Source organism: Triturus cristatus, chromosome 5_2 (genome assembly GCF_964204655.1).
Source record: "Triturus cristatus chromosome 5_2, aTriCri1.1, whole genome shotgun sequence".
Classification (NCBI taxonomy): domain Eukaryota; kingdom Metazoa; phylum Chordata; class Amphibia; order Caudata; family Salamandridae; genus Triturus; species Triturus cristatus.
Genome location: NC_140588.1, coordinates 562,556,533 through 562,571,621, shown reverse-complemented (window position 1 = coordinate 562,571,621; position 15,089 = coordinate 562,556,533). Strand labels below are relative to the sequence as shown.

General features: G+C 47.5%; 1 protein-coding gene across 6 annotated transcripts in view; it reads right to left on the bottom strand.

Moving 5' to 3' along the window:
* ENOX2 (ecto-NOX disulfide-thiol exchanger 2) overlaps window positions 1–15,089 on the bottom strand; it is a 1,377,678-nt gene that overhangs the window by 1,128,547 nt on the left and 234,042 nt on the right. The gene's annotated exons all lie outside the window — the stretch shown is intronic.

The following is a 15,089-nucleotide window of genomic DNA, read 5'->3' as shown; positions in this document are numbered from 1 at the left end:
GACCCCCCCCCCCCCCCGCGCAACCCCCTGGCCCTCTCACGCGCGAGTCATGCTGGCCACGACTGCAAATGAGTGATGAGATACCACAGCTTCAAAGCTGATCGCATATAATTTGAAGAGAGATAGCATTTTCCTTGGGCCAGCTGCCACTGTGGTCATCAAGTCGGAAAGCCTTGACAGTCCCCCTAACTTAATCCATTCCCAAATGGGAAACATTTTTTTTTAAAGTAGCAACTGTCCCTTTACTGGAAACAAGCTTCTTTTAAGAAACATAATGGATTCTGGTTGGGCTAGAAAAAGCAAGGATAATGGTTTGCTGTTGTTTGGCAGGCCACCACTCTTACATTAACTGTCATTCACTGATGGGGGGGGGGGGGGGGGTTTCTCAAAGTGCAACTTACCCAATTAATATTAATTAGACAGGTCGTTTCACAACACTTTTCGAATGGACATATCAGGATGCAACCTATTAATATTTAGGTTGTATTGCAAAATGACAGGCACGTTACAGCAGGCCAATACTATACTAGTAAAGAACATTGGATAGTACCATTATATGAATAATTAGGTTGCACCTATCCCTCTAAATTACTGATTTCAGTAAAAAAGGTGTCTCTGGCTACAGTGACTCCGTAGGCACCGAAACTGAATCATCTCAAATTTACCACCACACTTCAGGACAAACAAAAGCAAAAGGAGAAGCAGACATCACATTCTACTCCCCCAGGCATTACCCTCCTTCTCACACACATAAAAATGTGATGTAGTATTTTTAAGGAAACTGATACAAATCAATCGTAAAATATTGTTTCCAACACTTCTGCTAACCCATCAGCACCTTGGGTACAACGAACATGTTAAGATTTAAGTAAGGCGTTTTGTTTCCATCTAAAAAGGTAAATGAAAACATATATTGAGAAATGTTGAAGGAGATGATACACTTCTTACACAGTGTTGAGACTCCTACCTAAGCAACTAAGCAAGTCTAACTGGGTACTGCTCAAACAGCCCATGTATGAATAACCGGGCACACAGATTCCACTGGCAGAAGTAAAGAGACACTTCAAAGTTGCAGTCTGATACCAGCTACCCAGACGTGGGTCTTGTGCTCAAGCTGCACCCTACTGAACAGGTCCAAGTAGGCCAGGTTGGGGGTTGCCTGTGTACCGGCTTAGAGGGGACCTGGTAGTCTGGGCTGGACGGTTTATAATAGAGGAGGACCAAGGCTGATATGCATGGTTAGTCACTGTACAAAGTGGCAAGGTGTATAGAAAGAATGTACTGCCTGAGTTATTGCCAGTGCCTACCATTAATTCAGGAATTTCACCCATCACTTTTTTTTTTAAGCTTGGGCCTACCAGACAGCACAAGTTGTCTAGTTGAATATGTGAGCTCACAATAATTGTTTCTCATTACAGTCCTCCCAGTGCTTACAATTGGTTAGCTTTATTGTCATTTACTGCTTGCTTCTTATTCAATGGCTTGCCTTTCTCTTCTTTGGTTTGTTCCTCTCCTGTTGCATTGTCTCTTTACTATCCTTTTGAATGGCTGCCTTCCACTGCTCACATTTATGTATTTATTTATTTATTTATTTATTTTTCAAGCAGCACTCCATGAGAGTGTAAGCATGTTTATCGTCCTACTCAGTGTGCTGCTTTGCCTATTAATTAACTCTTCTCTGCGATGGGGGGATGGGGAGGGAGGATCACACAACTAGCCTATAAAAGCACAGCAACAACTATATTTTCGTTGGGGTATGGCTGAAGAGCAGACTTTAATTTATCTTTTTGAGTTATCTCCTGCATTCTACATACTGCACGAAAGCACAAGCTTTGGCACACAGCAGCTTTTATGGCACTGGGAAAAGGACCATTACCTGCACTCTCTCAGCTAGTGTCTGGAGCAGAAGGTGAACCTAGCATGACACTTCTCCCGGAGGTCCATAAACTTGCTCCTTGTGCTACTGATGAGAAGAAAATTGATGGATTCTGTGGAAAGTACATTAAGCCTTAGCAAGCTGAGTTCAAGTGAAAAATATTTGGGGGAAAAACATGCAATTTATAAAGATTGAAAACATTGAATAAAATGCAGTTTTGAGATACCTTAAGTTTTCCTCCAGTGTTTTGGAATGCTTTCGCTTTTAATTAAAAAAAATATATATTTACAGGAAAACATCGGTAAAGCTGTTAACTCATCACTTGGAGCATAAAGCAAAGCCTATTGGTTTTGCCAATGTTTGTTTTCTTATTACTTGCGTTGGCCACAAAATGCAGAGCCGTTGGTGTCCAGGGTAGCCAAGAATTCAAAGCCGGCAACATTAGTGCCCTATGTGCATCTACTGTGAACTGTGAAAGAGACAGTTCTACAACCTGTTGAGAGAATCTTATCACCTTGGAAGCCAATTGCTAGTTCTTAGATATTTGGCATTAATTGAAGGATTAGAACAGCCCAAACTGAGTTACTTACAAAAAATAAAAGTTTGCATTCTTCAGTTTTCTGATATATTTTAAGCATAATGTTAGAAGATGGGTTTGCATTTTGTTGTTTGCATACAGATTTATCTTGGGAAAGTAAAAAATCTCATGAAAGTTCACTAAAACCAAAAAAGTTCTGAAAAAGCAGTACGCATTAGATTAGAACGTTGTCAACTCTTATCTGAGCCTGGAAATGTTGCTCCACTCACCTGCCAAATCCACAACCAGCGCTGGTTGAACTACAAATATCAGATTCCTGAATACTCAAAACTAGGCTGGGAGGACATGAGGTTAGCAGTAATATACAAGACCTTTTTGCCCGGAATTGCAAGCAGCAAGGCGGATGTCATTGGGATCCAGTAGACCCTGGCTCTCTGGGGGTTAGAGGAAACTCTCTGCAAGCACCCTTTGCAATCCTGTGTGGATGAATCTACCATGTAAGAGAAGACTTGAGAAAGGTGATGTGAATGTTCTGTTGTTATCAAGGCCATGTATGGGAAGCTGCTGCTACAGCAACTTCAACACAGAAGAATGAGTGGATGATTTGCTGCTCATCAGACCATCCATTCCTCAGTTCGCTGCATTGTGTACTTGCTCCTGTTGGACATCGGTTCCCGGTCCCTGCCATGTTCCGTCACGGCGAGTGCCGTTTGGGCGGAGGGTGTGAACTTCCAGTGCCTGCAGGCATTTCCGGGTGGTGCGCAGGCTAGTTTCCCACCGCAACCACCTACTTAGCCTGATGCCGGTGCAGACGTGCAACTACGCCGCTGGCGCATTGAAGGCATGCAACCCCTGCCCGTTTTTTCCCAGGAATCGGGTCTATTATCAAATATTCAAGGGATGATCTATTGACCCTAAATAAAACAGATAAAAACATAACTGCTCTTTATTAGATCTACATAGTGAGCCCAGGCATTGCCACCATTGTAATCTACACTGAGCTTCGCCAAGGTCAGGAAAAGTTCTGGGCTTGGCGCCAACGAAGATGGCTGCCAAAAGAAAGAGAGCTCCGCCGGGGCAGAGCCTGAAAACCCCGTAAATCCGTACATAATCCGGCAGGCAGAACCCAAGGAACGTGTGGCATAGCGGAGATGAGCCGGTAGTGTACAGCAGCAAAAATCGGCGGCTGCGGGACGCCATTTGACCTCTCGGCGCCTCAGAAACCCTGAAGCGGCGGCCCGGAGAAAGCGAAAGCAGACTCGGGAGACTCCCTCGTCCGCTCACGCAAGTACCCTAAGCCGAGGCCCATCAGACCTCGGGAGTGTCGGCGCAGACACCGGACTTTGCGTTCCCCGCCTTCCTTCTGGACACCCGGTGGGGGTCTCGTCTCGGGCCGCAGGGCCCGCATGGATATCGGAGGCTGTAACAGAACAGCTGCGACTGGGATTGGAGCGGCTGCTGTCGACTGGGTAAGCGCCGGCCGTGCAAGGAACTTTTCCATAAGCGCATCTCCACCAACTCAAGCGCCCCGCGCTAAGACTGTGCGCTTTCCTCTCTAGCCCCACCGCATCTATATGACCTACCTGCCCAGCCGAGGGCAGGGTGGAAACGCTGAGGGCGGCTGAGCGGGAGTGCGGGGGAGCAGTGATCTGTGGAAGCGGGCAGCAGTGAGTTCCCATCTCCACTTGACCCAGTGGAGGCTAGGAGAGTGGCAGCACCCACACTAAGCGGGAGTGAAGGGCGCAAACGCTGGTGGGCATTGAAGGGGTCCCCTGAAGCCCCGGGGACGGCAGATAGAGGATCTGCGCGGGAGTATCTGATTACCACTATCTCGATCTTACCGCAACGCGGCTGTTGGGGCGAAGTCGCGGGCCCACAGGCGGTGCTGCCCCGGTCCCTAACAAGAGATCCGCTACCCCCGAGTAAAGTGGACCACAAGCTCACGACTGCGGAAAGAAGCCCAAAGGTAGAGCGACAATCCAAACAAATAAACTGGATAAGTATGCAGTCTTTAGCGTCCATAATGGCACCTATCCAAGGACTGGGGACCACCCTCGAGACAAAAATTGACAAAGTGTCCATCAAACTGAACCGACTACGAGCCGACCTAAACAAAACGTCGGACAAAGTCAAGGTCAACGGGACTGACATCCGGGAGCTCCAAACATCCGCCAAAAAGCTCGAGGAGAGAGTGAACAAACTGATCCAACAGCACCGTCAAGTGGCCCTGAAGCTCGAGGGCCAAGAAGGGAGGGCCCGCCGGAACATCATAAGGGTGGTGGGAGTTCCGGAGGGTTCCGAAGGGCCCAGTATGGACCTCTTCCTCGAAGATTTGATCCTTAATCATCTGAAACCGAAGCGGCTCTCGTCCATGTTCACTATCGAGAGAGCACACCGGGCGCCAATCCCCAGACCCAAGCCAGGAGCAGCCCGAGGACCATAATCGCGAAAATCCTCAACTACAGGGATCGGGGCGCCATCTTGCAGGCCGCCAGACAACAGGGAGACTTGCACTATGAAAATTCAACGGTCCGATTCTTCCCAGACTTCACGCTCAAAGTGCAACGGGATCGGCGCTCCTTCGACGGGGTGAAGGCGGCACTCCGACAAAGAGGACTCAAGTATATGATGTTCTTCCCCACGTAACTTAAAATTATGGTTGACGGCAAAACCCTTTTCTTTGCTACGCCATCAGAGGAGATTAGACATCAACAGGCGGTGTCAACGCTCCTGGAGGCAGAGGTCAAGCAGCCCTGGCGCAATGGTCCCACAGAGAAACTAGGTGACCCACACGGCCTGCTGCGATCAGCATGGACATACCTTGACAACCTGCAATGTAATGTATAAACATTTCTTATGATACGGAGAGTGAGGGGTTCCCCGCAAGGAGCCAATCAGGCGAATGTACTGCTCTCTATAGCCAACCATGAAGGCGTAATGAAGGCCAGGGACAATGCTCGAATTTGACTACTTGAACTGAACTGGCAGACTGGCCCTGCCGTCCTGTAGGCAACATTAAGGTGATTGGGTAGAGGGCAAGGTAGGGTATGCTGTAAAACGAGAAGTCTGGCCATATTTTGAGTGCCTTAACCTGCAAATCATTTACTCTACGGGGACGGGCCTCTAGCGGCTGGAGTTGGTGCTAGCGCATTTCCCCACCTCACTGTTGACGGGTTTTTTTTCCCAGGGGCGATAGGCACTCTGCTAGTTGGGGATGTGGGTAGTTAAAAACCTACGTGGCAGGGCAGCAGAGTGGGGGGGGGGCTGTGTGGTTTGAAGTTTCAGTGTTACGTGCAAATTGTTTGTAATGTTTGGGGGGTGGGAAGGGCGGGGGTCCACATTGGTCATACAGGAAACAAAAATATTGTGATTGAACAGTGTTGCAGGTCGAACAGATTGCACAGACGAGTAGTTTACAGCGATGACTACGAGGTGGGATAAAAGTTTGAAAATCCTTAGCTGGAACGTCAATGGGTTTGGAGATAAGGTTAAGTGGGGTATTGTTCTCCAATAAGTCAAACGTCACCTCCCAGATATTGCCCAACTGCAAGAAACTCACCTAATTGGAAACAACTTTCATGCACTTAACAGATGGGGTTACACAATGGCGACACACGCTGTTTTCACAACGGGGTCCCGAGGTGTGGGCATTCTATTACGACGTACCTTCCCGCTCGTCATCGAACATACCTGGACTGATCTGCTGGGACGCTTCGCGGCACTCTCGGGGAGATGGGAGGGGCACACACTCAAAATGTCAACGGTTTATATCCCACCAGGTCTCCAAACCCAGTCATACCAAGATTTGGGTAGGCTTCTCCTTTCCCTTCCAGAGGGACAACTCATACTGGGTGGGGCCTTCAAAGCAATGGTATCAGGGAGGATTGACCGGCACCCACCCAGAGACATCACTACTGGGCAAACCTGGCTCTCTAATTTCCTTGAAGTATTCGGCCTAGTAGACCTCTGGCGAATGTGCCATCCGGACCTCCAACAATACACATTCTTCTCGGGCTCCCACCACACCCTCTCCAGGATAGACTACGTCCTTATGCCTTTGCAACACAACACTACCATTCAGGAGATCAAGCACCTGGCTCGGGCATATCCGACCACTCCCCCATATGGGTCCAACTTTCTGTAGGAGAGAAAAAGGTAGGCTGTATAGCGCCTATAAACCCCTGGTATCTTCATAATCCAGAGACCAAAACTACGATAACCCGCACTATCGACCAATACTTCCAGGAAAATGAGGGGACAGTAGAGTTCCCTACTACCCTTTGGGAGGCGTTTAAAACAGTGGTCAGGTGAAACGCCCTCTCAGCCATAGCAGGGCAGCGTAAAGAAAGAGAAAACCAAATGCTCACTATCGAGCGCGACCTTCTTAGGCTCGAGGAAGCCGCACAAACGGATAAGGATCCAGCGGCTCTTCACCAAATGCAGCTCTAGGCTGCCGAATAAAAGGCATTAGCGACGGAAGCAGCTAAAATCCTCGCGAGAGATAGGGATGGGCGACTCTACCACCAGGGAGACAAAGCGGGCAAACTGATAGCATGGCTGGACAAAAAAGAGAAGGCGCAGAGAGTAGTGGCGGAGCTCCAAGACAGTTCGGGCACTCTGTTAACTGAACCTCAGGAAATAGTCTGTGAGTTTGCCGCACATTTTAAACGAGTGTACCAAAGGGGATAGGAGCTCCCGGAAGAGGACTCTTCCACGCTGTTAGCGGACATCCAATTACCTACCCTCTCTGATCCAGACCGAGAGGCACTGGAGAGTGCACTCACTAATGATGAACTGGCTGCAGCGATCAGGGATCTCCGGCCCGGGAAAGCCCTGGGACCAAATGGTCTACCGATAGAGCTGTACAAGCTCAAGCCAGACGGCCTGGCTCCTTACCTGAAGTGTATGTTTGAGAATAGTAAAGCATTGGGAATACTGCCGAGAGATCAACGCATCACCACATTGGTGGCCATCCCTAAGGAAGGGAAACCCAAAGATGCATGTACCTCCTATAGGCCAATCTCACTGTTAAATACAAAACCCCAAATCCTTGCAAAGCTTCTCGCAAATAGGCTTAATCCGATAATAAACAAATTGATCCACCCAGACCAATCAGGCTTCATGCCACACCGCACTGAACCTGAGGCGACTCCACGGCATGCTGGGGCGTTGCCACACAATCCAGGAAGACGCAGTGGTGGTCTCATTGGATGCCACAATGGCATTCGACACGCTTGAGTGGACATACCTGATGGCAGTCCTCAAAAAGTTGGGCTTCGGCCCTAACTTTATTGGATGGGTACGGCTCCTCTATACGGAACCGCTGGCCCAAGTAGTAGTCAACAACAAAATATCCGAGGTGTTCAACCTGGGAAGGGGGACACAACAGGGCTGTCCACTCCCTTGAGCCACTCGCGGCTTGGATACGACAGGATTCCTCGATACGTGGAATCAAATGGGCCGAGGGGTGGGAGGACTGGATCTCGCTCTATGCAGACGACATCCTGTTGTAGCTCGCCTCCCCTATAAGTCACTAAGAGTGGTCTTGGACATATTCACCAGTTTCGGGAGAAACTCTGGCTACAGCATTAACTGGGGTAAATCGTTGGTCTAGGTCCTGCAGGGTACCCCCCCCCCTCCCATTCCACACTACTGCCCGATTCAGTCACAGGGGGGTTCAAATATCTCGGTACTTTCATCACCACTGATGCGACAACCCGCTATGAGCGGAATCTCCTCCCACCCTTGCAGAGGTTTAAACGAGACACCGCCACCTGGAAAAGGCTCCCACTGTCCCTGTTGGGACGGGCGGCTCTTTTAAAGATGATGGCACTGCCGCGTTTCCTATACACCCTCCAGAACTACCCGGACTTAGTCCCACAGAGGTATTTTAAAGAAATTGAAGCCACCCAGAGGAACCTACTATGTGACGGGACACAGCGTATCTCGCTGCGCAAATTGACACTTGGCTGGTACGATGGGGGGATAGCGCTCCCGGACATCAGGAAATACTACTGGGCAGCACACCTCTCAGCCATCAATCAAGGTACATACCGTAGTGGCGACAACCCCGGCTATGGGATGGATAGATGGCTTCTCCCGGGTGGGAATTTTGAGGCGGCGCTTTATTCCAGACCAAATAAATATCTCCTTACAGGGCCTGCAAGACACTCGGTCCAACTCTGGCACATAGAAAGCCGCAACCTGGGATGGCCTGATAAACTTACGCTGGCTACCCCACTCTGGGTTTCTGAACGGCTGGGCACACTGGGTCGGACTAAAGGCTTTGATAAATTGGACCGGATAGGGATCTCCTGCATAAAAGACCTCTGGGGACCTAGTGGCATAGTGTCGTTTTTCTCACTACAGCAGACATATGAACTAGCACATACGGAGTACTTCAGGTATGCGCAGGTTAAACACTCACTTCAGGCCAATATTCCAATGGGAACGTCCCTCCCGGAGTCCTCCCACCTAGAGGACAGGCTGCTTGACGGTTACCTGCCGGAAAAGGCCATCTCTCTGACATATAAAAACCTCATATACCACACCCCGACCCCCTAACAGGATTAAGGGAAAAGTGGGAGAGGGACGGCCTGGAGATAGATGATGAGGAATGGAGGGAGGTGCTTGCTTCCCCAAAGGAAGTGGCCATTTCAATGAAACTGAGGCTGATTCAATTGAAGATAGTGCACAGAGTGCAATTCTCTGGTCACCGACTGGTGTTAAGGGGCAGGAGTTGAAGAGGGGTTGTGTAGGAGTCAGTGTGGTCTTGAAGGGACACTTATGCATATACTCTGGGAGTGCCCCTTGGTACAAGCCTACTGGACACAGGTGCATGAATGCATGAGCACAGTCTGGGGGGTAGAAATGCGGCTTGAAGCCAAAAGGGGTCTCTTAAATATCTGGGAACCCACAGATCTAACTGCAAAGGGTAGAATATGGGCGACGCTTGGACAGATTATAGCAAAACGTAACATTGCACGCCTTTGGGGGGGGGACAGTGACACTGCCAACGCTCAGCGCATGGATAAAAGGCATGGACTGGTGAATGCTGCGGGAGAAAACAGTATATGTGGCCCGGGGCTGCCCCCGGAAGTGGATAGCAATATGGACAAAATGGAATGTGTACCATGGAAATGTATGTGAACCCCCAATAATCCCATCCCTTGACGAACTACTAACGCCCTAATTGATATGAAATGTGACCATCTTGATCTGTATAACATCAAAAATTTGTGACATCTCTGTCCGAATTTGTGACACTGACACAAGTAATGATTTCTTGTATGCAATGACCATCTTGCCTAACTGTATCAATAAAAAGAGTTAAAAAAAAAAAAATAGTTCTGCTCCTACCCCGTATAAATATTCACAACTTGGAGCCCTAAAGTTGTTCTCGGGCATGCGCATTAACGCATGGTACTTACCAAAAGACAATACAGAATTTAAAGAGATGGTGGGCTCACATAAGCTCGACTTGCCATTTTTCACTGAAACCTGGGCGGACAAATCCTCTGACCCAGAGCAGTTTCAGCAGGTTACTAGACTCTCAAGCTGACAATCGGAGTGGGGGGGCAGGGGGGGAGGACGACTAGCAAATATCTTTAGCGATGACTTGCTAGTTTCAGGGTCTGCAGTGGGACGCTCCACTGACTGCGAAGTACTACCTTTTCGATCACGTTAAGTAAAAACTATACATTTAAGGGCATTCTTCTATACAGACCTCCACGTTTAAGAACCCCCTTTGTGAACCCCATCAGCCCTTTCATAGAATCAGGAATTGATGCAGCAGATTACACAGTGTTAGGAGATTTCAACTATCACTCTAATCGATACCATGGCTACTTTCTCCCTGAGACGGATCGTCGACCATGCTACCCATGACGCAGGGAATACCTTAGCTTGCATATTTACTTCAAATCCATCTTTTAAGGTCTCAGAAGGGTTGCCCGTCCCTTGGTCAGGCCATAAAGCAATAATGTTCTCATTGAGTAATGATCAGCACATCGCGAGTCCTCATAACCCACGTGTCACATCTATAGGTCGTAATTGGGGGAATATTGACCTCCTCACCCTCCAAGTGTCCCTATACGGATCTAAGCCAGACCTTACCACTGACACCAATACTGCTGCCCACAGGCTCTCCACCAGGATTAAAGCCACAGTCGACCCACAAGCACCGGTGAAGACCTTCTCTACCAGGCGGAAAAATCCATCAGAACCAAGGTTCTCCCACAAACTAGAGCACAGAAACAAGTCTGCAAAAGGATAGAGAGGCAATGAAGAGCAAATTAACAGCCTACAAAATTAATACAATATGCACAATCACTGCCAAACTATAAGAAATTGATAATGGAAGAAAAAGGTAAATGCTTCTCAACAGATATTTTACAGGCAAAAAACTCTAGTAAGGAGCTTTTCTCTACAGTCAAAGGTCTAGCCAAATTACCAGAGCCACCAAAGATGGAAAGCAGTGCCGAATTTTGTAACCTATGGCACAGTCATATAGGGCCAAAGTGCAGACAGTATACAAATCCTTTAGGGACTGCGATCAAACCGTATTTGGGAATTCTCTAGAAGTCACATCTCCTCTCCCACACAATCTGTTTACTTCCTTCTCCCCTCCTCCCACAGAACAGATCACCCAGGTGGTAAAAACCTCAAAATCGGGGGCTCCATCCTTGTCCTCTTAAAATACTGCATTTGGTTCCTAATCTCATCAGTGAACAACTAGGCGTTATATTCAAGGGGATAATCTGTTCAGGTACGTACGCTGACGATTGGTAAACAACATCAATACTACCACTCCTAAAAAAAACTAATCTCGACCCAGCCTATCCCAGCAGCTATCGACCTATCTCCAGACTACCCTTCCCGGCTAAGGTGCTGGAGAAAATACTAAATGTACAGCTTACAGCATTCATTTCCTCTGTGGACCTTTTAGATCACTCACAATACGGGTTCCAGGAGGGGCACAGCACAGACAGCGCTGATCATGGCGGCAGGAGAATGAAGAGCAATACTGGACGCTGGAGGTAAGGCCGCCCTGGTTTTGTTGGTACTGATATTAAATGGAAGTGGCTATCCAGCTATCCCACGGGTTTGGTGCAAATTCACACGAGACTGATCGTGTGAGGACCTAGTGTCACACTATGAGGACTACCATTTAAGACGCATAGCCACAAACACCACCTAATTCAGCATATATGATGTAAATCAAAAAATTTATTGAAGATTGTGATCTATTTTGTGAGCTACAGTCCGGATTTAAATTTGGTTGTAGTATGTAAACTGATATCCAACAAATTGTTGATGAAACACTATGGTTTCTGGACGCAGGTTATTCATGTCTACTAAACCTCCTCCACCTATCAGCAGCATCTGATAAGGTGAATCACAACACTCCACTCAATACAAATTAGTGAAAACATCTGTACAATTGACACAGTTCTGAACTGGCTTTCACATTACCTAGATAATCGAGACCAACAAATAGAATTACTGTGTATCCTTTCAGACCCTTCAGCTCTAGGCCAACGGTTATCTCAGTGACCAATACTATTCCCAACCATTTTTTATTTGTAATCTGTACTTGGAACCAATAAACTCGCTTTGTAAACTCCTGAACATTTGGTGTCATTGCTCAAAACTTATTTGGCAGTTTTTCTTCGGTGTCCTTTCCAGAGAACATTCGCCTTCTAAAGCAGACTGTAGTGTAAATTCAGTCCTGAAAGCCTTTGCAGCACCTTAAGATCAAATTCGTACTCACCTCATTGCAAAGAGCAAAAACCCAGTTGAATCATGAGTAGATGCACTATATATATATACATATATATATATACATATATATATATATATATATATAATCTACTTGCGGTCGCCAGTAGATAGTTATAGTTAGAACCGAGTTTCCATAGGAAATCTCAAAATTCTATTTTGAATAACTTTGGCACCGGTTGACGAATCCTCGCGAAATTTTCAAAACTAATGGGGCGCTCTGCTCAGCTCCTACCCTGAAAGTCTCGGGGTGATTCGTCAAGCGGGGGCCGAGAAAAAAGGGGGGTCCCAAAACGCGTTTTCCCCATGCATTTTCCCATAGGACCTTTAGTCGAAGGTACAGCCCAAACGGCTGAACAGAATTACTTGAAATTTGGCAAAGAGGTAGTCCTCAGGTCAGGCATGTGCCTTTTGCATATATGGAGTCAATCTATTCAGTAGTTCCTGAGAAAATTGAAGTTAAAAGTACATATATATCTATAAGCGCGCACCGTGCGCGCACCCTAACGTGCGCTAGCTTAATTCTGATTGGTGGTTACATGTCAGTCAACGTTCGAATCGGTCGAAATCAGGAAGTGTCGGCCGCCATTTTGTTTGTTTTGTGTGCGACAGGGAAAAAGGAAGGTAGCGAACGTGAAAAGGGGGCAGGGTAGAGAGTTTCTGACCCCCTAGCCTTTGTCAGGGGGTCCCTGAAGGACCCCGAAGGCTGGAAAAAAAAAATGTACTTTTTTTTTTTTTTTAAATCGCGGGGTGCGCGGACCGTGCGCGCACGGTGGAAAACATTTTTAAAAAAACAAACTTTTAAAACGAGCCATTATAGTTATCTGAACTAACTATAACGGGGGAATTTCATTGGTTTTTTACGAGTATAATGTCCAGCTAACTATAACATGTGTGAAACCTATGGTTTTTTAAGTGAATTTGCAAGGTTTTTAAATGCTAATTCCTAACTATAACGTGTGTGAAACCTATGGTTTTTTAAGTGAATATATATATACATATATATACACACACACTAGACTGCACACTACACGTTGGGCACACAAAATGTCTGGGCTTCATATTAGACAAAAGTAAACTAACACTGTAGCAAAGAACTTAACTTCTTGGCAGAGTCAACCATTTCATGCCGGAATCAGAGTTTAAGATGGTGGTTCAATCACTGATCAAGTGGAAAGTCATTTACTGGAATGTCTTCACAGGGATATTCCCAGGGCTCGAGTCGGGGTACCACGCGGGTGGACGGCGTCCCCCCACTTATTTTACCAGGTTTTTCCGGGTGGACGCCGTCCCCCCTGCCCAAAAGCTGGACAGCATCGTGTGAGCAGAGAGCCCGGGTGGGAGGGAAGTTTCCCGTAAATTACCAAAGATATGCTACTATTTGTAATTGGAGACTTTAAGAGGCACTGGTGGTGTGTGCAGGCTGGAGTGATTGGGAGGCGGAGCGAGCAGGCGTGGCGGTTAACGCTTGGAATGTGTGTCCTTCTGTATCTTGTGCACTTTTGAGCACTTCGTTGTGCAACTGGGGCACCCCCTCGGGGGAGGGGGGGTTGCAAAGGACATCGAGGAACAGACCAGGGGTAGCAGTGCTGTGAAATGCCCCGTCATCTAAAGGCATATGAATACTCATGAGATTCCTGTTGTGACGTCACTTCCGGTGACAGCGTCCCCCCACTTCTTTTTTTAGGACTTGTGCCCTGGATATTCCCATGCTGCACGTGGCACCTTGGATGGTAGCCCTTTACGCCAAGCAAGGCTGTTCTCAAAGAATAAACACAACCACAGTCCTCATCAGTGTCCGTGATCTGCATACTGATGATGGAAGCCTATTCGAAATCACGTCTATTACGTGAAACGTCACGCACTTAGATCTGGGCACAAAAGCCAACATCCTTAGGTGTAGCTTCTCCAAGACGTTCTGAACCCAAGCAGATGGAAAACCACTGGTTCAAAAAACAACTAACAATTTCACAATTGTTTTCTGGAAGTGTCCTAAAAATGTGATTCTCGAGTTCCCCTGTGACATACTAACCCCTCCTTTGTGTCTAAGAACAGAAGTGAAACACCTGCTGTACCAAATGCACCTCCATGAGCGACCCCCGTTCCCAATTAGTTTATAGGTGCTCGCCTACATGTACAGTATCTTATTGTCCTTTGTTTCTGCGCTTCTCCTGTCTTTGAACTTTTCATTAGGTATAATCGATTTAGAGCAGGAAAGGAAAATCAACAATTAATTTGCTATTATGAGTCTACGAACTTGTGTCGATCGAGAAGTAGTTCCCAATGTAACACAGGTGATTATGACTCATATCGTTTTGTGTTCCTTCAGGTAAAGCGCTCAGAAACCCAGGGATCTCGTGCTTAGAATAGAAACTGCAAAATAAATAAATGTGTCCGCGCGTGCATGCTCCAGAAATGGCCCCAGGGTTCACTTCTTTTTCATGTATTTCAAGTTCTAGTTCTGGAATTAATAGGTGAACAGGGGGGTCGTTAGTCTAAGTGAATGTACCCAGTTGCAGTGTCCCTGGGCAGGGGTTGGCGCTGGCACACAGCGCGAGTCCGTTGAACACGGACGGCCCATTAGCCCGAGGCAGGAAACAAGCGCTGTGCAGGGATGCATTTCCAAGGAGGGCGCGCTCATTAAGCATGCCGCTGTCGGATGCAATCCCAAAGCTGCGGGGCTAAGTTCTCTGCAGTCGCTGTATCCTAAGAAACCTCGTCTCCGGAGACGGTAAAAGCCGAGGCAGAGCCAGGCTATTACTGTCAGTTGTCAGGCAAACAAAAACACAACTCCTCCGTTGAGAAGCAGGGCGCTACCCTTTAGACACCTGCTGTTATATTACATGGGTACCCACAGAAAACCTCCAAATTAGCCCTTCTCGAAGCTGCCGCGTT